We start from the raw sequence: 24,219 nt of genomic DNA on the forward strand, positions 1-24,219 counted from the left end.
GATAAACTCCCACCGGAATTGAGCTCCCTTCCTGCGTCTCTATGGGCCACAGGTCCCAATGACGTGGGTCTCTTGGACATCCCACCCTATATGATCAAGCTGAAACCAAATGTGCGACTGCCACGTATACCACAGTATCGTATCTCCATTGAGGGAGAACGGGCGCTATTAGCGATTGTACACGACCTGATCAAAAAGGATGTAGTTGAAGAAACTCGAGGAAATGTGTGTAATAGTCCTGTACTACCAATTTTAAAACGCACTGATCCATCTAAACCTCCTGTGTACCGTTTCATAATCGATTTGAGAGAGGTGAATAAAATCGTGATTCCACAATTTCCCGTGGTCCCCGATATCACCACTTTGCTAACACTGATTCCAGCTTCTGCCTCCTGGTTCACGGTGATCGACCTAAAGAATGCTTTCTTTAGTATCCCGATTGCTGAGGAAAGCAGAGACCTATTCGGATTCTCATTAGGTGGTCGCAGTTTTAGACTGAAACGTGCACCACAGGGCTATTGTGAGAGTCCGTCTATCTACAGTCAAGCCCTCAAAAGTCAACTTGATTCATTTGTGTTACCGGCAGGCGCAGCCTTGATTCAGTACGTTGACGACCTGTTGGTAGCTGCTGATACCGAAGATATTTGTAGAACTACTACAGTATCGTTGTTGCGGCATTTATGTGACTTACATCACAAGGTGTCACCTTCCAAGCTGCAATATTGTTGCCAAGAAGTAACCTACTTAGGTCACTTATTGTCAAAAGAAGGGAGAAGGTTGACCCCAGAGAGAATTGCAGCGATTTCTCGAATGACTGTGCCTAAAACTCAGAGAGATGTACGTGCCTTTCTAGGTATTACGTCATACTGCAGACAATGGATCCCAAATTTTTCACTCTTGGCGAAACCATTGTTAGCTCTCACCTGCAAGGATGTTCCGACTCCTTTGCCATGGACTGAAGAGTGTCAAAAAGGTTTTTCTGAATTACGTGATGCGTTGTGTTCGGCTCCTGTGTTAGGTACTCCTGATTACAGTAAGCCGTTTGCACTGTACGTTCACGAGAGGGATGGTTGTGCGTTGAGTGTTCTGGCGCAACAATTTGGTGACAAACAGCGTCCCTGCGCATATTTTTCTTCGACCTTAGACCCAGTAGCTAGAGCTTTGCCGAGTTGTTTAAGAGCAACAGCGGCAGCTCCGGCGTCCATTCGACAGTCCGCAGGTCTGGTCATGGATAATATGCTTACGGTGATGGTTCCGCATGCAGTTGACACTCTCTTAAACCGAATGAAAACTCAACATTTGACGAGCGCAAGGTTGTCTGGGTATGAGCTGACGTTACTGGCTAGTCATATACGGATAAAAAGGTGTAATGTGTTGAATCCAGCAACATTATTGCCGATCAACACAGAGTCAAGTGATGTAGCATCACATGACTGTTATCTAAGAACTGAGGAAGAAACGAAGGGTCGTATCGACCTAAAAGATACTCCATTGGTAGATCCCGATGAAACTTTGTATGTTGACGGTTCCTGTTTTAAGTTACCGAATGGTGATGTGACGACTGCGTATGCTGTAGTGACGTTGAGTACGATTGTGGAAACTGTGAGATTGAGTCAGAACTCGGCCCAGGCAGCTGAGTTGGTCGCCTTGACAAGAGCGTGTGTGTTGTCCAGAGGAAAGCGGGTGAATGTGTTTACAGACAGCCAGTATGCTTTTGGTGTGGCACACAGTTTTGGGCGATTGTGGAAAGAAAGAGGATTCCTAACGTCGCATGGCACGAAGATTCAGCATGGACAGCTTGTGAATGACCTTTTAGGTGCACTCACATTGCCTAAGCAGGTGGCCATAATTAAATGTAGTGCGCATCGAAAAGTGACGGATGATGTTGGTCGTGGTAATGCGTTTGCAGACGAAACTGCTAAAGAGACAGCTAGAAATCTGACAAATCGAATGTACGTTGCGAATTCAATAAGATGGCCAGCAGAAACTAGCATGTGTGAGGACACAGTGGAGAGTGTGAAGGAAATACAGAATGAGGCCACTGAAATGGAAAAGACTAAGTGGAAAGAAAGCACGGGAAAGTTAGACGAGAATGGATGTTGGGTTGACTTGTCAGAGAAACAGAGATGGATGTTACCGGATGCATACGTGCTTGCTGTTGTTACAATGGCCCATGGCACAGCACATATTAGCTCGAAGGGCATATGCAAGTTGTTGTCTCCTGTATGGAAGAATGATGGGATTACTAAATGTGCAGAGAGAGTGGTTAAGAATTGCATGGTATGTTTGATGCATAATCCCGGCAAGGGCACCCCCACTCCACCTGGTCATTTTGCCCCTCCTACATGTCCTTTCGAAGTTATCCAATTGGACTTCATCCATATGGAGAGATGCAACAATTTGAAGTATGTGTTGGTTGTAGTATGTGCGTTCTCCAGATGGATTGAAGCTTACCCTCTTAAGGATAATACTGCTCTATCCACAGCTAAAATTCTGCTCAAAGAGTATTTCCCCAGGTACGGCATGCCTCGGATTGTATGGTCGGACAACGGAAGTGAGTTTGTGGGAAGTGTGATGAAGAGTGTGTGTCGTGGTTTGGGTATAGTACAGAAATTCCATAGTGCTAATCATCCTCAGTCAGCGGGTTTGGTGGAAGGATACAATGGCACCCTGAAACTAAAACTTGCTAAAGTTCAGGCAACAACTGGTTTATCATGGCCCGACGCTCTGCCTCTAGCTCTCTTATCGACCAGGGCTACTGTACACTCTTGAGTAGGGCTCAGCCCATATGAGATTGTGTTCGGCCGTCCTGCGAACATTTGGGTGGTTCCAAGGCCTAAAGAATTGAACAGACTTGAATACCCAATGTTAATCGACTATCTATATGATCTGACTGCTAAATTGAGTTTGATTCATCAACAGGTCTTTGAGGCTCTGCCGTCACAAACAGAGGGTCCTGGTCATCGGCTGCAACCAGGGGACTGGGTCCTCACCCGTAACTTCGGACGAAAACGAAACCTTGAGCCGAGGTTTGTGGGACCCTTCCAGGTGCTACTGGCAACAAGGACGGCGGTTCGGCTGGAGGGACGGAAGCATTGGGTACATGCCACCCACACCAAGAAAGTCCCGTTTCCTTTGCCGGCGGATACTTGGATAAAAAAGGGCTTTTCCTCGTCCGAGACCGACGCTCCACTACGCTTTGTCCCATTCAGCAAAGCTCAGCCCATATCTGACACCCTTGTTGACTCCCCTCAAACAATTTCCCTTCCTTCAACACTGGGAAATACAAGTCCTGAACAATTGCCTGGACCATCAAACACTTGTTCGCCATCCAATCCACTGTTTGAAGATCAGACGCAACCCGGGAGAAGTCGATACTTTCTTCGACCGCGCGTTAAGGACAAATAAAAGAGTTCTGTTTTTATTCCCTTTTTGAAATTTACAGTACCCCTTACCGTTGTCATGAACACTGTGGACATTATATAGTGTATATACCTTTTCTTTTCATGCAGCAAAGAGACTATTATTGACTTTGATTCTAATTCATTTAACCTATCATCTGGGTTGACCGTAGGGCCGTGCGGGTACTTCCTCCTGTTTAGCAGCTATCGACACTAGGTCGGTTTCTTTTGTCGATTTCTGGGAACTCCTGGGAATTGGCAATCGCTACTCAGAACGAAGTGCGTCAAGAACGTCACGGACGGTTTCGTTTAGAGGATGGACTTCTCGAAGCTGTTGGAAAAAGAGAGAATGTTGGCGCAAGGATCAGAAGTGTTTCGTACAAAGTGTTTTCTATTTCAGATCTTTATGTTGTTCCTAACTGTTTCAATGCTACTGGTGGGTGGAGTATATTTTGGGATTCAAATATTATTACCTTCCATTTCACCTACTCCTCCTTTCTACAACCTGAATTTCGCTTCCACCGTTTCTCCACATTCTTTTCACTTACTGCCCCAACATGAGCAAGTCAGACATGCGGAATTTAGAAACAATTCCTTTGTGCAACTTTTGCATCAGCATCAGTTGGTGGTAAATACTACAAATTGTTGGGTGTGTGGGCTAATGCCGCATACCATGGACAGGGGTATTCCATATTTGGTTCTCCCGTACAGCCCCCAAGGGTCAGTTCGGGCATTCCAAATCATGTTCCGTAGTGCACTAGATTCCTACCCCCATCGAGAGCCACGCTCAGCAAGCTTTGGTCCTGGCCCGTATCATAAGTCTCTGGCGACAGCGATTGCTGATCTAGATAGAGACATTTTTGATGCTACGCTCATCCCAAAGGAGGAAGTGCAGGCCTACAAGTACCTTAGTGAGGCTGAGTATAGTATATCAGTGGGTGATAGACAGCTTAAAAGCTCACCTCCAATATGGATTGTACCTCACCTAGGCCACTTTTGTCTGCAAGGTCGTGGCCGAAATCCAAGAGCCCAGCTTGGGAAGAGTGCTTGTGTGGATACTTACGTTCTACCGATGCTTTCTTCCCCTGTCCTTCTGACTGCCAAGGGTACCTATTTTGTATGTTATGACCGAGCATATATGTGGTTACCACACGACTTCTCAGGTACCTGCTATATTGCAAATCTCTTGCCCCCGACTTTCACTGTTGCCGCCGACTATCACAAAACCAGAGTTGTGAGAGGTGTCATTAGTAAAGAGGATACTTCCGGTCAAGAAGCAGGAGACTTCTTCAAGGGTTTCCTACCGTTTTGGGGCCCTATGGTCAATAGCAGGAATCTGAGACAGTTAACTCGTGTAGTAGAGTCAACTGCTAACATAACTGCAAGTGCCCTTGGTAATCTGACAGCGGAGCTTCAAGCGGACAGGCTCATGACGTTACAGAACCGTATGGTTCTAGACGTTGTTCTAGCGGATAGAGGAGGTGTGTGTAAGGTCATCCATTCGAGCTGCTGCATATTCATACCTGATAACGCTCCAACGGTTTATCAAGCCATCTCCCAGTTGCACATAATCTCGGAGTCCATACACGTGGACGAGGGAGATTGGACGCTTCTAGGATGGTTTTGGGGTCTAATGTCAACTTGGGGTTGGAAGATTCTGATGATTATAGGGGTTGTCATGACATTTCTGTTCACGTGTTGTCTTTGTGTACAGTGTGGTCCTGCCTTATGTGGCCTTTGTGCTACAACGTGTATAAGAAGGCCATCTGTTTCCAGAGAGGCATTGATGGATAGAATAATGTTCCAGCAACACCTGAATGATCTGATGAATATTGAGATCGACTCTGATTTCGACTAGTGCTTGCCTACATGAGGGCAAAAGGAGCGTCTGAGGTTCCGTGAAAATCGTTACGGTGTTTTGGGCATTGCCGAATATGGACGAGTTTGGTATCTATGAACCGTAAATGGCGAGTTCGGTAAGTGTACGCGTTTTCACTACACTACCTGGCATGGTTCGCCTCATTTACGTGTTTCTACATCTGAACCCTTGGGTTCCATTTCGGATACGGCATCCCTTTTGTTTCTTGCCATCACGTAGTCAGTGAACAGGCAACTGTCCGCATCGTGACCTGTTAGTTCCCAAGCCATACGGAAGACGCATATTCCTTTCATGCGTCTTTATGACCGGAGGAATGACACTGCAGAGGCAAATGGCTCAGCTTGAGGGTAATCTTGTCGTACCGGCCTATTGTTTCAGCCATGCACGTGCTGAGATCAAGCTCTTTGATCCTATGATCATGTTTCCAATATTACCCCCACACTCTTTTCTTTAGGTGTGCCTGACTTCCTAGCAGCTGTTCTTGTCTCTTTACTCTTGCTCATTTACAACTCAAGTGGAATGTACCTAATGATGGGAAGATGTGCTTTTACAGTTGGAACTGGTGATGTTAATGTAATTATGTTCCGGGGTTCTGAATACATGAAAGCGATCCTTTTGAATTTTAGTGTGGGAACTGAGCTGTAACCTTTTGCTTACATATTGTGCAATGACAAGATCTTGTATAAAAGAGAGCGAACCACAAACACAATTTGAAGCAGACTCTTGGAACCTACACTCTGTTGTACTTCCCATGACTTTTGCATCCCTGCAGTAATAAACGCTGATCTTTGACGCCGAAGGAAGTCTCCCGTGTCTCTGTCTTTAGTGCGCCAGAACAGGTATCCCACAAAGGTTTTAGGTGTTGTTCCCTGGCACCGCTGGGCCTTAAATAGTCCCAGTCCTTCAGATGTGAACCCCAAAAAACCAGGACCGACTCTTGCGATGACCCAAAGGGGTAGTAGGTTTGGGACCGTCAATGGAACAGTAGGCTTTGTCCCTTTCTGTTTATAATGACAAGGAATATCTTAACACTGGTGTTGTGTTAAAGGTGGACACTGGCATGGGACTTATAGTGTGGACCCCAACATACCTCGAGGGAGAATGGTGGCCATGTAAGAAATACTCTAGGCACCAAGGAGATTCTGATGGTGGTAATGGTAAGTGTTGCAATAGGATCAAGGCAGATAATCCATGCAGGGAGTGATTGTATTCAACCCCTTCTATCTGTGATGACAATTCTCACAATTGGACCAAAGTCAATGATGTCAGTGCTTTGTGGAGTGTCTAGTCACTGCATCAAACCTGTAGAAACTGCTAATGATTTCCTTTTGTTCTCAGTATTTGGGCACGTATGCTGGACCTCTGTTAAAAAATAGCCCTCCCCGTCTCTACTTTTGTTAACACCTTCAGCACAGTTTCCGGACCGTGAGACTTCAGGATACCAGGCACACGAATTGCGTGACTTGGACCACAGTATCCACTTTTCCCTCACGATGGATGAAACTCAGGGTCTGAGTTTTGGTGAGGATGTAGCAGCAGAAATACTTAAAACACCTTCAATCCTGGGTGCTGAAGGTAGCTCAGCAACAGGCTCTCCTGTGCGCACTTAAAAAAGAATGGCCCAAGACTACCCTCCATGGGGCAATTATGGCAGAGTATTTTAGGGCTAACATTGCCCCGAACGGCTTAATTATAAACAACTTCCCTCGCCTTTTGCTGGATGATCCTGTGTTCAAGAAAGAATGGTCGCTGGTATCCTAGAAATGTACCAGGGATCTTCTCATCTTGATCATTGTTAGACCTGTCTGACTGTGGGGGTTCCCTACCAATTATTATTTATTTTTTCCCCTTTTTGCCTCCTACATTTTTCTTTTCTTTTGATGTCCACTGGAATTTGTGGCGTTGTCCTAGGGGCTAGGTGCTACCTTGCCCCTCTATGCTACTGAGGCCTAGCTGCCCTTAGAGTATGGTGACAACAGGGACACAAAATGGTGGCTTGTAACTGCCATAATCTTTTTACCTCAGGCCTTGAGGCCATAGGAAACTATGGAGAGGTTCTAGAACCTTCTGGCTGGTTCTGGTAGCCAGAGCCTAGCCTATAAAAGGCCAGTACCCGGGCAGCCATTTTAGAGTGACCAGGGGTAGTACAGAGAGCACCGTGTGGAGGGAGGCGATAGAACAGGGAGGTAGGCACACTGTTAGAGGCTAGACCGTCCCCCGGGCTGGCTGTCTACACTGAGGAAGTCACCCCCTAGCTATTGACTGAGCCCCATCACCTGCAGTTTGGTCCAAAAACCTTTAACCTTGGTGGTGCCCTGGGAACAGCATCTGTGACCCCACTGCGAGGAGCAGTTAATAGTGGCTCTGGGAAATTCCTCTGGGAAACTTCCGTTTAGGAAGAGACTGTCAAAGTTCCCTTCTTTCATCCTCAACGATCGCTTGTGAGTTAAAACTGTGGTGAGCGATTCCTGACCCGGGAGGAGTGAAGGGTTGTAGGTAGCAGGGTCGATGTAAGAAGGCTGAAACCCCGGCTTGAGCCCTGCCACTTGCTGCCGCCTGGAATTAAGAGGTTTATTCCCTGTAAAGTTCCCCTGTTTTGGCCACACTTAGATTACTCAGTGGGGCACGTAGGAGAAGAACGAGAGGAGAACGTTAGTGACGACCCTGCCACTACTTCAGAACTTCGAAATTGTGGAAAGAGAAAGTAACCCTACCGTGAGGTGACTGGGCCGCTGGGGTAGCGTTGCCGAGCGGTGTTTCTGCTGCGGATCGGCGGTGTCCTCTGGCCCCCCCCTTTGTTGTTTGATCTAGGGGTAGAGAGGAAAGGGGGCCCGGTTTAAGTCAGCCGAGTGTGGGTTCTCTGAGGCGACGCTGCGTGTGAGCGAACACCCCATCAGAAGAGCACCGGAAGAAGGGGGCAGGAAGCTGAGGAGGCCGGACTGCGGGCAACTCCCACCTCCACTGACAGGCGAGAGAGGGGCGGAGAACGAGATCGGAAGCAGCTTGGATGAAGCGCTGCACATCCCCGGCCTGAATCGCGGCTGGGATCCTGCTGTATGTGAGCTGAAGTCCGACTGAAGAGTCGGAAGGGCGGGCAGAGCGAGCGGACTGGGAATCAACGCAGCAACCTCCTCGTAAGATCGTGGAGGTGCTTTGGGGGCGCTCATTGCCGCCACTGGAGAATATTAAACCTGTCTTTCTGACACTGAAAGGAGGGGCGGGGGAGCCATTTGAACAAACAATACTTGTCACACAGTGCTTAGGAAGAGAAGAGCTAAGCGATTAGGAAGTGCCCAGTGAAAGTGACTTGTTGAGAACATCGAGGCTGCATTAACTGACTGAACCAACTGTCTCTCTGCCATAGCGCCTTGAAAGGAAGGAGGGGAGGTCAATTCTTGAGAAGTCTAAATGTACCTGGGAAATTTATGCCTGAGTGACAAATCCATGAAAACTGTTATTAGAGGCCTTATTGGTGTTAGAATATACCAGGTTGTATATTGCCTGCTTCCCTTTCAGATGAGGGAGGGAGATTGATTATTTGAGTACAACTTTACTGCTAGAGTACAGAAATCTGAGAAATGTCAACGAATTAAGATTCTATAGGAATGGGAAATGTTTACATCTGCGAATGAACCTTTACTATGAAAAAAGTGTAAATGTGACCCTGATTGCAACTAAGAGAAAACCGAAACTAACTAAGAAGATAAAAAGGTTTTCTACTCTTCTAATCACGGTGTGGTGTTTCCTTTTTGGTGGATGGGCAGTGGGTTACTGTGAAGGTTGTGGTGCAAGTGTTACACTATTGCCTTGGAGAAGGTTCTTCCACTCTGTGCCAGGCTACCCAATGTGGACTGGTAACCCCAGGTCTAACATAATTGGTGGCAGCGGTGGGATTAGAGCTTATACTTGCATCTACCTGGCAGTAGCCTAGTGTGCGCCACAGACCCACACCTGGAGTTTTCTCAAGCGGACTCCCTAATTAAATTTTTGCTTTTCCAAATTTTCTCCTGGAAGTAGCTTTTGATTACCCCCTTAACTAATTTCTTCCAAGTGGCTGTCCCTGACTCTCCTTGGCAAAATGGAATTTGCTCTGGAAGAATTGGAGACCTATACTGTGGCCCAACTCAGAGAATTTTGCCAAAATATGGGAGTGTTCTTCAAGCGTGGTGCTAAAAAGAGGGAACTCCAAACCAGCTTGAGAGCGTGGGTGGCAGCGCACCCAGATGGGAAGGAGGAGGAAGAGGGGGATCTGGACACTGTCATCGGGGTGGATGGACTGTACCAACCTGAAGTGGGGAACCTACTTACGGGTCCTAGGACACTTTCAAGGGGGGGCAGCAGTGTCTCTGAAAGAAGCTTGACCGAAGCCGAATTAGCTGACAGGAGAGAGAAAAGACAGCTGAAGTGGGAGCTAGCTAGGTTGGAAAAGGAGAGGGAGGAACAGAGGATGGTTCATGAGCTGAGTCTCAGAGAGTTAGACCTGAAGGCCCTACAAATAGGGACTCCTAGTACTCCTGTTGGTGGCAGTGAATCCAAAGAGATAACCAGGGAACTCAGACCCTATTTGCCAAAGGACATAGTCGCCAGCAACAGCGCAGGGGATGACATTGCCAAGTGGCTGGCTGCCTATGAGGTCTCCTTAAGAGCCCATGGGATACTGGAAAAACACTGGGGGTGGCTTGTATAAATACATGCCTCCTGCAGGAAGGGATACACTTTTGGCCCTGGAGCAGGGAGAGCAGACTCACTACCCCACCATGAAAGTGGCGCTGATAAAGTAGTTTGGGCTGACTCCAGAAAAATACCGACAGAAGTTTAGGAGTAGCCACAAACTAGGCACACAGAATTGGGTGGATTTACTGGACTATGCAAAGAAGGCCCTAGAGGGTTGGGTACAAGGCAGCGAGATGGGGGACTATGAGGGGTTGTATGACCTTATCCTCAAGGAGCACCTACTCGAGAAATGTTTTCCCGAGCTGCGACAACACCTGGTGGACAGCAAGCTGACCAGCCCCCGGAAGCTTGCTGAGGAAGCGGACATCTGGGCTAGTACCCGGGTGTCCTCAAAGAGGACTGGAGGGGATTCCCAAAGGACTGGACAGGGTGCTCCCCAGAAGAAAGAGGGGGGAGATAAAAAAAGGGAGTTCTCAAGAGGCCCCCAAAACAGTTTCCAGGGAAAAGGAACAGGATACATTCCCAAGGCTAACCCGCCAAGAAACCCTCATCCTGACCATAGTCAGCAGCCAAGGGTTGTCTGCTGCTATGAGTGTGGTGGGGTTAGGCACTATAAAGGTGATGTCAAGTGCCCAAAGAGACCACCCCCTCCCACTGGAGGAAAAGCCCCGGGAGTAGCTAGTGTAGTGCTCGGGGAGGAGTTGCCCTTAGATAAGGGAGGGGAGTGGGCGGGTGTCACCTTAGTGTCCCTGGGAGATCGCGAGATGGTTCCTAAGATCCAGGTGCCCTCAAATACTACTAAGTATGGGCAATGGGTCACCATCAATGGCCAAAGAGGGGAGGCTCTGAGAGACACAGGAGCCAGTATGACTATGGTAAGGAGTCAACTGGTGTCTCCAGAGCAGGTGATTCCACATGTACTCCACCCCGCCGCGATGGCTGACGGCAGATTGGGCCACTACCCCGTGGCCGAGGTTCCATTTGAGTGGGAAGGGGTTGCAGGTTCACTTCGAGTTGCTGTAAGCCCTGCCATGCCAGTTGATTGTCTGTTGGGGAATGATATGGAGCACAATGCTTGGAAGGAGGTGGAATACCGGACTCATTCGGAGATGCTGGGTACACCTGACTGGGCCTGTGCTAGCACAAGGTCCGCGACTACCCAGAGGGGGAGTTCGCTTGGGCTGGAGCCTGGAACAAAGGCACAGCCAGCTACCAAAAAGGGAAGGAACCGAGGACAGGATAAGCCTACCTCGGCATCCACGCCCCATGAGACAGATAGGCCACCTGTAGAGGTGGACCAGGAGTCCGCGGAGGGGGATGTTGTCTCCCTGGAGAACCTACCTATCTCTGCCGAGTGGCATGTGGAAGGAGAGCCTTCCAGGGAGGAGTTTTGTAAGGGCCAGAAGGAGTGCCCTACCCTTGAGGGACTGAGGCGACAGGCCGAAGCCCAGGCAGCAGGGAACGTTACTGGGAATTACCATATTTACTGGGAGGATGGACTCCTCTACAGTGAACCTAAGGCACCAGTGCACGGTTCATCACGGGCCTTGGTTGTCCCCCAACGTTACCGAGCCTTTCTTTTAGAACTGGCTCATGAGATACCCTTGGCAGGACACTTAGGTCAGGACAAGACCTTTGCCCGGCTTGTCCCCCACTTTTATTGGCCTCAGATGAAGGTGGTGTCCGACACTTACTGCCAGACATGTGTGTCTTGCCAAGCCAGTGGGAAAACAGGGGTGAAGCTGAAAGCTCCCCTAGAACCACTTCCTGTCGTTAGCACCCCCTTTGAAAGGGTGGGCATCGACATTGTGGGGCCATTGGATCCACCAACTTCAGCTGGTCACAGGTTCATCCTGGTTCTGGTGGATCACGCCACGCGATACCCAGAGGCAATTCCTCTGAGGATCATTACTGCACCTGCAGTGGCGAGGGCCCTGATGGCGATCTTTACCCGAGTGGGTTTCCCCAAAGAGGTTGTGTCCGACAGGGGGACCAACTTCATGTCAGCTTACAATGCGGCTATGTGGAAGGAGTGTGGGGTTACCTACCGGTTCACCACTCCTTACCACCTATAGACCAATGGTCTGGTGGAGAGGTTCAATAAGACCTTGAAAGGCATGATAAGAAGTCTGCCTGAGAGCCTGCGGAGGAAATGGGATGTCCTCCTATCCTGTCTGTTGTTTTCCTACAGGGAAGTGCCACAGAAGGGAGTGGGCTTCAGCCCCTTCGAGCTTTTGTATGGGCACCCTGTGCGCGGACCTCTCAGCCTGGTGAAAAACGGATGGGAAAACACTCCCAGGAAGCTTCCCCAGGATGTGGTGAGCTATATGCTCGCCTTCCGGAGCCAAATGGCTAAGTTGTGGAAGCAAGCTGCTGACAACTTGGAAGCCAGCCAAGCAGTGATGAAGGAGTGGTATGACCACAATGCCCACCCGGTGGAATTGGAGCCTGGCAAGAAAGTGTGGGTGATGGAACCTAGAGAGCTAAGTGCCCTCCAGGATCGCAGGACAGGCCCCTTTGAGGTGATGGAGAAAAAGGGTAAGGCCACTTACTTGGTAGATTTTAAGACCCCTCGACAGCCCCTACGGGTGCTTCATGCCAATCGTCTCAAACCCCACCATGAGAGGCCCGAGGTCATCTTAATGATGGTGACTGATGGAGCAGAGGAAGCGGAAAGCGAGCCTCTCCCTGATCTCTTCTCGTCTCAGGAAAAGCATGGGTCTTTGGAGGGAGTGATTCTCTCACCATCCCTGACTCCTGAACAGCAGAGGGACTGCCGCCAGGTCCTGGAGCAATATTCCTCGCTGTTCTCCCTTGTCCCGGGAAGAACCCACCTGTGTACCCATGATGTGGACACAGGAGACAGCCCACCTGTGAAGTCTAAGATCTACCGGCTGTCAGACAAGGTGAAGGCCAGCATCCACAGTGAAGTTACTAAGATGTTGGAGCTAGGAGTAATTGAACCTTCAAGTAGCCCCTGGTCTAGTCCGGTGGTTCTGGTACCAAAAGCTGCCCCACCGGGCATCATTCCAGAACTAAGGTTCTGTGTGGATTACCGGAGACTGAATTCAGTGACCAAAACTGATGCTCATCCGATCCCTAGGGCGGATGAACACATTGACCGGCTGAGAGCTGCCCAATACTTGAGTACCTTTGACCTCACTTCAGGGTACTGGCAGATCTCCCTTACAGATGGAGCAAAGGGAAGGTCAGCCTTCTCCACGCCTGAGGGCCACTACCAGTTCTGTGTAATGCCCTTTGGGCTCAAGAACGCCCCTGCCACCTTTCAGCGGCTGGTGAACGAGGTCCTCTCTGGAATGGAGGCTTTCTCTGCTGCTTATCTGGATGACATTGTTGTCTTCAGTAGCAGTTGGGAGGATCATTTGTGTCATCTACAAGCTGTTCTCCAGGCCCTGAAACAGGCTGGCTTGACAATCAAGGCCAGTAAATGTCAGATCGGGCAGGGGTCAGTTGTGTACCTAGGCCACTTGGTGGGCAGGGGAATGGTGCAGCCCCTCCAGGCGAAGATAGAGGCAATCATGGCCTGGGAGCCCCCCAAGACCCAAACCGAGGTCCGAGCTTTCCTGGGCCTCACAGGATACTACCGTCGCTTTGTGAAGGGGTATGGCACTATCGTGGCCCCTTTAACTGAACTCACTTCCAAGAAGCAACCCCGACGGGTAGTCTGGACGGAGGCTTGTCAGCAAGCCTTTGATAAGTTGAAACAAGCAATGTGTGAGGCCCCAGTCCTAAGGGCCCCTGATTTCTCCAAGGAATTAATTGTCCAAACAGACGCATCAGAACATGGCATTGGGGCAGTGTTATCGCAACTCAACGAAGAGGGTCTGGATCAACCTGTTGTCTTCCTGTCCAGGAGACTGCTTCCCGGGAACAAAAGTGGAGTGCAATTGAGCGGGGAGCCTTTGCGGCGGTATGCGCTCTGAAGAAGTTGCGGCCATACCTGTTTGGCTCGCACTTCCTGGTACAGACCGACCACCGCCCCCTTCGTTGGCTGATGCAAATGAAGGGAGAGAATCCCAAGCTGTTGAGATGGTCTATCTCCCTACAGGGAATGGACTTCCGGGTGGAACATCGGCCTGGAGTGGACCATGCCAATGCCGACGGTCTCTATAGGTATTCCCGCCTTAGTGATGAGAACTCCCAAGGGGTTGGGTAGCTCTCCCCACTTTCAGCTGGGGGGGACGCGTGTTAGACCTGTCTGACTAGGGGGGTTCCCTACCAATTATTATTTATTTTGTCCCCTTTTTGCCTCCTACATTTTTCTTTTCTTTTGATGTCCACTGGAATTTTTGGCGTTGTCCTAGGGGCTAGGTGCTACCTTGCCCCTCTATATTACTGAGGCCTAGCTGCCCTTAGAGTATGGTGACAACAGGGACACAAAATGGTGACGTGTAACTGCCATAATCTTTTTACCTCAGGCCTTGAGGCCATAGGAAACTATGGAGAGGTTCTAGAACCTTCTGGCTGGTTCTGGTAGCCAGAGCCTAGCCTATAAAAGGCCAGTACCCGGGCGGCCATTTTAGAGTGACCAGGGGTAGTACAGAGAGCCCCGTGTGTGGAGGGAGGCGATAGAACAGGGAGGTAGGCACACTGTTAGAGGCTAGACCGTCCCCCGGCTGTCTACACTGAGGAAGTCACCCCCTAGCTATTGACTGAGCCCCATCACCTGCTGTTTGGTCTAAAAACCTTTAACCTTGGCGGTGCCCTGGGAACAGCGTCTGTGACCCCACTGCGAGGAGCAGTTAATAGTGGCTCTGGGAAATTCCTCTGGGAAACCTCAGTTTAGGAAGAGACTATCACAGTTCCCTTCTTTCATCCTCAACGATCGCTTGTGAGTTAAAACTGTGGTGAGCGATTCCTGACCCGGGAGGAGTGAAGGGTTGTAGGTAGCAGGGTCGATGTAAGAAGGCTGAAACCCCGGCATGAGCCCTGCTACTTGCTGCCGCCTGGAATTAAGAGGTTTATTCCCTGTAAAGTTCCCCTGTTTTGGCCACACTTAGATTACTCAGTGGGGCACGTAGGAGAAGAACGAGAGGAGAACGTTAGTGACGACCCTGCCACTACTTCAGAACTTCGAAATTGTGGAAAGAGAAAGTAACCCTACCGTGAGGTGACTGGGCCGCTGGGATAGCGTTGCCGAGCGGTGTTTCTGCTGCGGATCGGCGGTGTCCTCTGGCCCCCCCCTTGTTGTTTGATCTAGGGGTAGAGAGGAAAGGGGGCCCGGTTTAAGTCAGCCGAGTGTGGGTTCTCTGAGGCGACGCTGCGTGTGAGCGAACACCCCATCAGAAGAGCACCGGAAGAAGGGGGCAGGAAGCTGAGGAGGGCGGACTGCGGGCAACTCCCACCTCCACTGACAGGCGAGAGAGGGGCGGAGAACGAGATCGGAAGCAGCTTGTGTGAAGCGCTGCACATCCCCGGCCTGAATCGCGGCTGGGATCCTGCTGTATGTGAGCTGAAGTCCGACTGAAGAGTCAGAAGGGCGGGCAGAGCGAAGGGACTGGGAATCAACGCAGCAACCTCCGGGTAAGATCGTGGAGGTGCTTTGGGGGCGCTCATTGCCGCCACTGGAGAATATTAAACCTGGCTTTCTGAGACTGAAAGGAGGGGCGGGGGAGCCATTTGAACAAACAATACTTGTCACACAGTACTTAGGAAGAGAAGAGCTAAGCGATTAGGAAGTGCCCAGTGAAAGTGACTTGTTGAGAACATCGAGGCTGCATTAACTGACTGAACCAACTGTCCCTCTGCTATAGCGCCTTGAAAGGAAGGAGGGGAGGTCAATTCTTGAGAAGTGTAAATGTACCTGGGAAATTGATTAATGCCTGACTGACAAACCCATGAAAACTGTTATTAGAGGCCTTATTGGTGTTAGAATATACCAGGTTGTATATTGCCTGCTTCCCTTTCAGAGGAGGGAGGGAGATTGATTATTTGAGTACAACTTTACTGCTAGAGTACAGAAATCTGAGAAATGTCAACGAATTAAGATTCTATAAGAATGGGAAATGTTTACATCTGCGAATGAACCTTTACTATGAAAAAAGTGTAAACGTGACCCTGATTGCAACTAAGAGAAAACCGAAACTAACTAAGAAGATATAAAGGTTTTCTACTTTTCTAATCACGGTGTGGTGTTTCCTTTTTGGTGGATGGGCAGTGGGTTACTGTGAAGGTTGTGGTGCAAGTGTTACACTATTGCCTTGGAGAAGGTTCTTCCGCTCTGTGCCAGGCTACCTAATGTGGACTGGTAACCCCAGGTCTAACAATCATAAATACAGCAAAAAGAATAGCTGATGCCCTCTTGGCCCGTATACAAGTAGCTGAGGGTACTCTTAAATCCGCTATCCAAAACACCGCATTTAAATGCAAGCTGACTGAAATAAACCATGAAATAAGTGAGAGTAGAGAGTTTCTGATGAAACAAAAAATCAGGAAACTACAGAAGGACATCAATCGGTTTGACAAGGAAAAGGTCCACCCTTATCTCAAGGCGGACTTTACCTCTAATAAAACCAGCTATTCCTCTGACGAAAGTGGAGCCGAAAGAAGGAGAGGCTCCTCCTCTTCAAATAGTAACTCTAGCACCGGCAGCTGGGGCAGACACCCTACTAGACGTACACGCCCTAACAACTATGGTTACCCCATGCCACCCTACCAGGGTCCACCCATCTGAAATTACCCGGGGTTTCCCACAGGTCCTCAAGGTTACCCTCATGGACCACAAACATTTTTCCCTGGTGAGAACCAGGCTTTTTTATGAAGAGGCTGGGGCAGAGGAAGAGGGCAGCGAAGAGGCAACAACAAACAGGTGCACTGGCAAGAAAAATGTAGAAACCCAGAGCATGACAAAGGGAAAAGAAATTGATAATAAACCTTTCACACAGAAATTTAACTGAGATAGAACACGACATCCTACGGAAATGGCCTGGCTACGTGCCAACACCAAAACTAGACAAATTCAGAGATCACTGCCAAATCCAAAATCTATTTCGCAAAGTCAGACTAAATGCCTTCTTTCACAACAGACCTACACCTGAGAATTACGACACAGGACTACGTAACCCATCTACTTTTACACCAAATATTAGCATGGTACCGAGTGAGGTCCTTACTTTTGAGCAGGCTGTGCTCAAGGAACTTAAAGATATCAACCCGACTGTCCCGTTCAATAACATTTCCAATGCAGAATGGTCGGCTGTAAAATCCTTAGCTGACGATTCCTCAATAACCATAAAACAAGCAGACAAAGGGGGAGCAGTTGTGATAATGGCCACCTGTGACTATGACAGTGAGTGTATCCATCAACTCAACAATGACAAATACTACACCCCCATTAGTGAGAACCCTACCAAACGACCCTCTCCTTTAATATCAACCATGACTTACACTGCAGCAACAGAAGGGTGGATTTCTAAGAATGAATCTGAGTTTCTGGTAACAAAAAACCCCAAAACACCATACTTTTACATCTTGCCCAAGGTGCATAAAGGTATCAGTCCGGTGCCCGGGAGACCGATTGTCTCTGAGATAGGGTCACTGCTGGAACCATTATCTAGGTTCTGTGATCCTTTCCTACAGCCATTAGTGAAACAAACACCGGCCTTCCTGCTTGACACCAGGTCGGTACTACAGCTCATCAATGACTGTCCCCGGCAAAATGAGATTGACTTCCTTATCACCCTAGATGTGGAAGCGCTTTATACTAACATACCCCAGCGAGCCACCCTAGAGGTCATTGAAGATGTATTAAGTGCATCAAACTGGACATCCCCAATGCCAATACCATTTGTGATGGAATGAGCTACCCTGGCCCTGACTGAGAATTTCTTTGAATACAACCAAAAACTCTACCACCAGACACAGGGCACTTCTTTGGGTAGCACATGCGCTCCAAGTGTGGCCTGCCTTTACGTGGCAGCCTTCGAGTCCAGATACATACTCCACCATTCTAACCCCTACATCAAAAACTTGGTCATATGGAAGAGGTACATTGATGACATTTTGGTCTTTTGGAAAGGTGACAGGGGCAGTTGTGATCAATTCTGCCACTGGATCAACATCTTGAACCCGTACCTGAAATTCATCCATAACATCTCTGAATACACCGTTGCCTTCCTAGACTTGAATATTAATGTATCTTCAGGTACTATAACCACAACACTACATAGGAAATCGACCAACTGCAATAGTATCCTACTCTTTGACAGCCACCACCCCAGGGCTCTAAAAAACAATCTTCCATTTAGTCAATTCCTCGCATCAGGAGGAATTGTACCACCGTGGAGGTCTATAAGGTGGAGGCTGCTAAATTAGCATCAGACTTACGTAAAAGATACTACCCGCAACAGTCCATCTCTGTGGCCATGAAAACAGCAAGAAACAACCAAAAGAGAAGCATTGTTGAAGAAAAGCAACAAAAATCCTACGGAGGCAAATTACATGCGTGACCCCTGCCTCTAACCAGATTAGGAACATCATACGCAAGCATTGGGCAATCTTGAATACAGGTGACCTCACCCTACAAGCGCCTAGATTTGCATTTAAAAGAACCAACAATTTGAAAGACCAACTGATAAACACTAGACCTAGGTTAAAGACCGCCCAAACCCAAAGAAATGTATGGGATTTACTGCCTGTTACAGGTCACTCCCCATCTGGCTCCTGTTCTGTTTGCCCGCAGACTAAACACACCAAGGAGATAACTTTGAACAACAAATTCACCTGGCACATGAGGAAACACACAAATTTTAATACTGCCAACTGCATTTACCTACTATCTTCCCCGCGTGACCTCAGATACGTGGGGATGACAACTAGACCTGTCAAAACCTGTATAACTGAACATAAGAGTATTTATTATTTTATTTATTTATTTAAAGAGTTTTATATAGCGCTGGCTAGACCCGGAGGTATCAGAGCGCTTTACATGAGAATAAACAATGTAACAGAAAAAGTTCAACAATTACACAATAAATCCCAAAAAAAGAATAGGCAATACAATTAGGAGAGGGGAGAAAGGAGAGAGAGAGGTAGTGGGGGGGGCAGGGGAGGTGAGAAAGGGAGGATAAGGGAAGAGAGAATATGGATAGACGAAAAGAGATCTGTCTAAAGACCGACAGGGTAAGGTGAAGACCAAGGAGAGAATCCACGGCCCATCACACCTATAGCTAAACCAGGTAGCTCCATCAGGCATCATACAAAAACAGTTAATTCTCAATACATTGAGAGAAGGGAGAAGGAGAAATAAAAAAAGAGGGAGGGAGGGAGTAACATCAGGTGTCAAAGAACCACAACATCCTCAGCATCATCTGGAACACAGAGGTTGCAACCGTATTAGTGATTGACCTGGTATTACATGTGGTGCAAAATAAGGGCTGTATTTACTGTACTTTACATCAACAGATGAGGATCACGTGACCCGGTTAGGGTACCACCACAAATGACAGCCCCACACCATAGCACTGATGTGTTACACGGAGATGTACATAATACCAGCAAACTCACCAGCTCCAGCCACAACTTTCTGTCCCTTCGCGTTCCCCCTTGGTGTAACCTGCTGAACCTGTCTCCTCATATATGTTGTAGACATAGCTGTAGAGGGTTGATACAACATTCTCAATGATCTGCATCACCAATTGACAGACAGGCACATGTGACACACCTGATTTGTATTTCACTTTGTAAACAACAACTGTTGATTCCATGCAGAATGGGATCTTGGTCTCTGTCATGGCTTAGTAATCTAAGCTAGTGACACACCTCATGCCAGAATTACCTAAAGGACAGGTCTGCGAGGGTTTCACTGCTGCAGCCAGGATGTCATGCATCCCCCGGGATGGTGTCCGCTGCAGTGGTATCATCCTGTCAGCAGCTGTGATGAGACATGCATGTCCAAGTTTTAGTACAACAGATGGTAGCTATGAGCCAACATGTCATGCTCAATAATCATTTGCGGATAATCAAGGACAATGTGCAGCATGTTTACCTCATGGACTTTACATGTGGGCACCTGCTCACATGCAGCATTTGCCAGCTGTTACCTCTACGCAGCACTGACATCAATAAGATGACACATCAACAGACAAACTTGTATGAGAAGGTTACTGATATTTCAAGGAAGGGGATTAATGGCCCGGACTCCTCCGCATTACACTGATTTCACCTTTACCATTAAGACTAACATTTTACATGAGTGTAATGTTGTCTGTTGACAAGTCAGAAAGAGTTCATGTGTGAGATGTGCAGTAGTCGGGAAAATGATGTTGCTCATTTGTGCTTCCCTACCCATGAAGTCACACAGCTCATTTTTGAATGAGAGAACACAGATTTCCTATGTCCATCCTTTGAGAGTCCTCTGTTCCCATACTCTATTTCCAACATCATGGTACTATTTAGCTGACAACGGATGGCGTCTTGTACAGCAGACATCCAAACCTCATATGTCAAACGCTCACCAATACATGTGAATACGGTAGAAGAGGAGGCAAGCAGAAAACACATTTGGTCATGATCACCCATTGCGGATTAGCTGAGAAGCTTTGATGCTTTCTGCCTGCACTAGATTATCTTGTTGCTCTTCAGCCAAGTTATTGAAGATTCACCTTAGCAGCCCCTACTCCCATCTCAAAGGTACACAACTGGCATCAGTGTGTGCCTCAGCCATACCATTTTCATTATGATTTACCCATATATATTTTGCTAGGGATTTATCCTATAATTGAATTGCAAGCCTGTTGTGTTTTGGTCACTTCATATAACACAATGTTCTATTGTATGTCCATTCTGCACTCACTTGGCATACATTTTGTGTCATCCTTTCATTAGCCACCAGGGTCTGATCTGGCATGTGTTCAAATGCCATATGTGAGAATATTGTGATGCAGGACAACAGTGTTGTACAACACATACAACATACGGTAGAGGTGAAAGGCACATTTAATGAGCATTCTGCCAGAGTTATTCTTGGCTTTACTTACCTTGGCCCAGCACCGGGCCAGTGTGTGGTCGCTGAACAGATGTCGCATCCAACCTTGTAGCAGAAGTCAGTGTGTGTCTTTGATTCTGAGAGGACCTCATTGTACCTACAATAATAAGTGTGTTTTGCAACTTTACATTTCTGCAGCCACATGTTATGCACTCAATTTCTGGCACAAAGGACGAGCACAAACAGTAGTGGGCACCACCGTTACAGAAGTGTGTTATGCACAATATCATGAGTGATCCCACATCTAACTTAGATTGGGCCCACTACCTAGGTGCAACCTATACCACAATGACATGACTACGAATCCTGAGGTAAGGTCAACTATCTTGTTTTGTTGATGGCCAACAAAAAATTCATCCAATGTAAGAAGTACATGACCAGCTGTGTGGACTGGGCAATTTAATGTATATCGGAAAGATTCGAAGTTGGACAGTGGATGTATTGTCAATACTACTGAGACTGGTATCTCACTGCTTGCCCATCATTACCATATTTGTGCAAATTTGATTTCTTGATTAGGTCTACAGACACTATTACAATATAGTAGGGACACCCTTTTGACTAGTTGTGGTTCTCGATTACAGGATTGGATTCCCAGGTCTGGGACTGTTGGTGAAATACATGTAATGTTCCACAATTACAAAGGTATGATGAGCCAAGACATGTTATATTTTGTATTTCGCTGTTCACAGATGTCATATGCTAAAGGTGAATGTCCATTGACAACTCCAATTGCAATGCGGCTACTTTTACATCTCTGGTTGACTTTCGTGGGCACTATATGTCCCTCCTTGGTCTCCTGACAATGTATGCATTTTGACCATCTCCTGGCCAGTTTGACCTACCAGTTAGGGAGGTTATAATGCCTTTCTCTGTATGTTGTCGATTCCTCCCAGTAGATGCAGGGACCTCTGCCTGTCCTCTGGCTGAATGTGTCAATGGGTGAGAAGAGAGAAAAGTAACCAAATGGGAAATGTGCTTGTGGATTTGCCCATATCTTCTGCATGCTAACAGTGTTGTGAAGTACTGCCACAGATGGGGCAGGTAGGAGCAGTGTTGTGTTGGGGATGTAATGGTGTGGCAGGGTGGGAAATGAACAACAGAATATGTGTGTGACATATTTTGATCTGATGATTCTCTCACCCTCTGCTTTGTGATTTAGGCTAGCACAGGGTGATTTACTTCTTGGATAATGTGGCAGGTTTACCTGCCCCTTGGAAAAGATTTACACTGCTGTTGCGTCACTTCTGTGACACAGCGGTGGTGTACAACAGACAACACGTTTAGACTTATTCACAAAGTGATGCATCTGTGGTGAAGCGTCACGTTGTGGAGCCCTGTGCAAAATTGAACCTGCTTCAGGTTTGATGTAGGCAGGGTGGGCGTTCCTTTGGAATATGCCTCATAAAAGTGATGCAGTGAAATCTATGAGATTTCACGAAGTCACTTTTCAGAGGCTGCTGCGACGCAACCTTACGCCTCCTTGAAGCAGACGTAAGGAGTGGCGTAGCATGTTAGGTATGGGCGGTCCATGGACATTGTTGGAGTTGCATCTCACTTGCGACACGACTCCAGCAAAGCACCCCCCCTAATGCCATCAGATAAGACACACATCTGTTTTTTTAAAAACTTTTTTTATATAAAATTTTGAAAAGACATGTTAACGGATTTCAAGTACATAAATGCATTATCATCATAGGAGAGTCGCCACTATACCCATGAACATAATAGCAGAATATTATACATAAAACACATCTGTCTATCCCTGCCCCACAGTGCACAGCAATGTAAATGCGACGCATACGTGGTTGCGCAAGGGTTGAATTGCGTGTCGCATTGGTACTGGCGCATCCCTGCAAATATTTGTCAATTGCTATCTAGCAGGGTTTGCCATATTACAAAAGTAAGCTATGGAGCTATACCTACCAATAGGCCCCAAACATTAGCTTACCAAATAATCAGTCAGTTGACAGTGAAGAAAAGTCAATTGTTTATTAAACCAATAATACTCGATAGAGGAGCCTCTCCGACGTCACCCAGCCAGTGCGCAGAGAAGAATGCCAAATCACACTCAATACGATATGACATTTTCATATTCTGTATATAAATTCATGCTAGCATTAGGTTCAAGTGATCCTTCTCCGTTACTTCCCTGTGGATCGAACCCCTGATGTACTTCTATATAGGCCAGGATCATCTAGTAGTCCTTTTCGGAATACCGAGATGAATCTATCGTGTAATGCATGTACATCATCGACAACAATTTAAACCAGGCCTCACAACTTCCCATATAAGATAAAGGCAGTGAAATAAAAAGATCATGTCTATGCATTACCAACGGCAGCAGGCCACAAACCCAGCAATTTGTTGTATTGGTAGCGCTATGGGTTTGGTGCAACATTTCCACAAATACATTTTTAACATAAGTCTGGTGATGCCTTTCCTTATGGGGGCCAAAGTAAGGAAGAAATGCTCAGTCGGTGGAGTAGGAGTGCCTAGTACAGTATGCATGGGATGATGAATTTCTAAATATAAAAATACACCCATTATTATGATAAAAAGAACTGCAATAGTAATCACAAAAGCAACTTTCACACGTGTTGTCCAAGAAGAAAACATAGGGACATAAGTAGGCATATATCGAGGAGCAAGGGGGCGTTCCTCTTCAGGAATAAGACGACCAAAGGAATACATTCTAACTAAAAGTCCAAACTACACTAAGGGACACAGTCCAACCTGCCAGAGGGTGCTTCTTTCCTGTGTCCGTCTAGAGCCTCACAGGCAGGCTCCTATCGTTCATCAAAAAGGAAACAGATCCTCGCGTTGACTTTTTCATACAGTTGCAACCTGGGCCTCCTTTCCGTTTTCTTAGTCATTCTTTCTGAACAGAGCAATACAATGTTCCAGCTCTCAACGTGTTCAGTCCAGTGTCTCCCTCAGCACCCCCAAACTAGTCTAGCAATGCCCTATTACTCAAGTCTCTCTCTATCTCCTACCATGTTCATTGGGGGTACCGCGCGTTTTCTGGGCCGCAGGTTGTATCGAACTTTACCAGGTAACTCCTGGTCGGCAAACAAAACAGATGAAGTGGCATTTGTGATACCTGACTTATCACGAACTCCTCGTGCAACAATAGGGGCAACCGATTCCAGGGCCAATTCCACTGCTGATGATGGGACCCCTTCCGCGCCCGATGCTCCTTCCTCTTGCCTTTATTCAATTTCCTGGGCGTCAGAAAAAGGAACAACACGAGTAGCTTT

Source organism: Lissotriton helveticus, chromosome 9 (genome assembly GCF_964261635.1).
Source record: "Lissotriton helveticus chromosome 9, aLisHel1.1, whole genome shotgun sequence".
Classification (NCBI taxonomy): domain Eukaryota; kingdom Metazoa; phylum Chordata; class Amphibia; order Caudata; family Salamandridae; genus Lissotriton; species Lissotriton helveticus.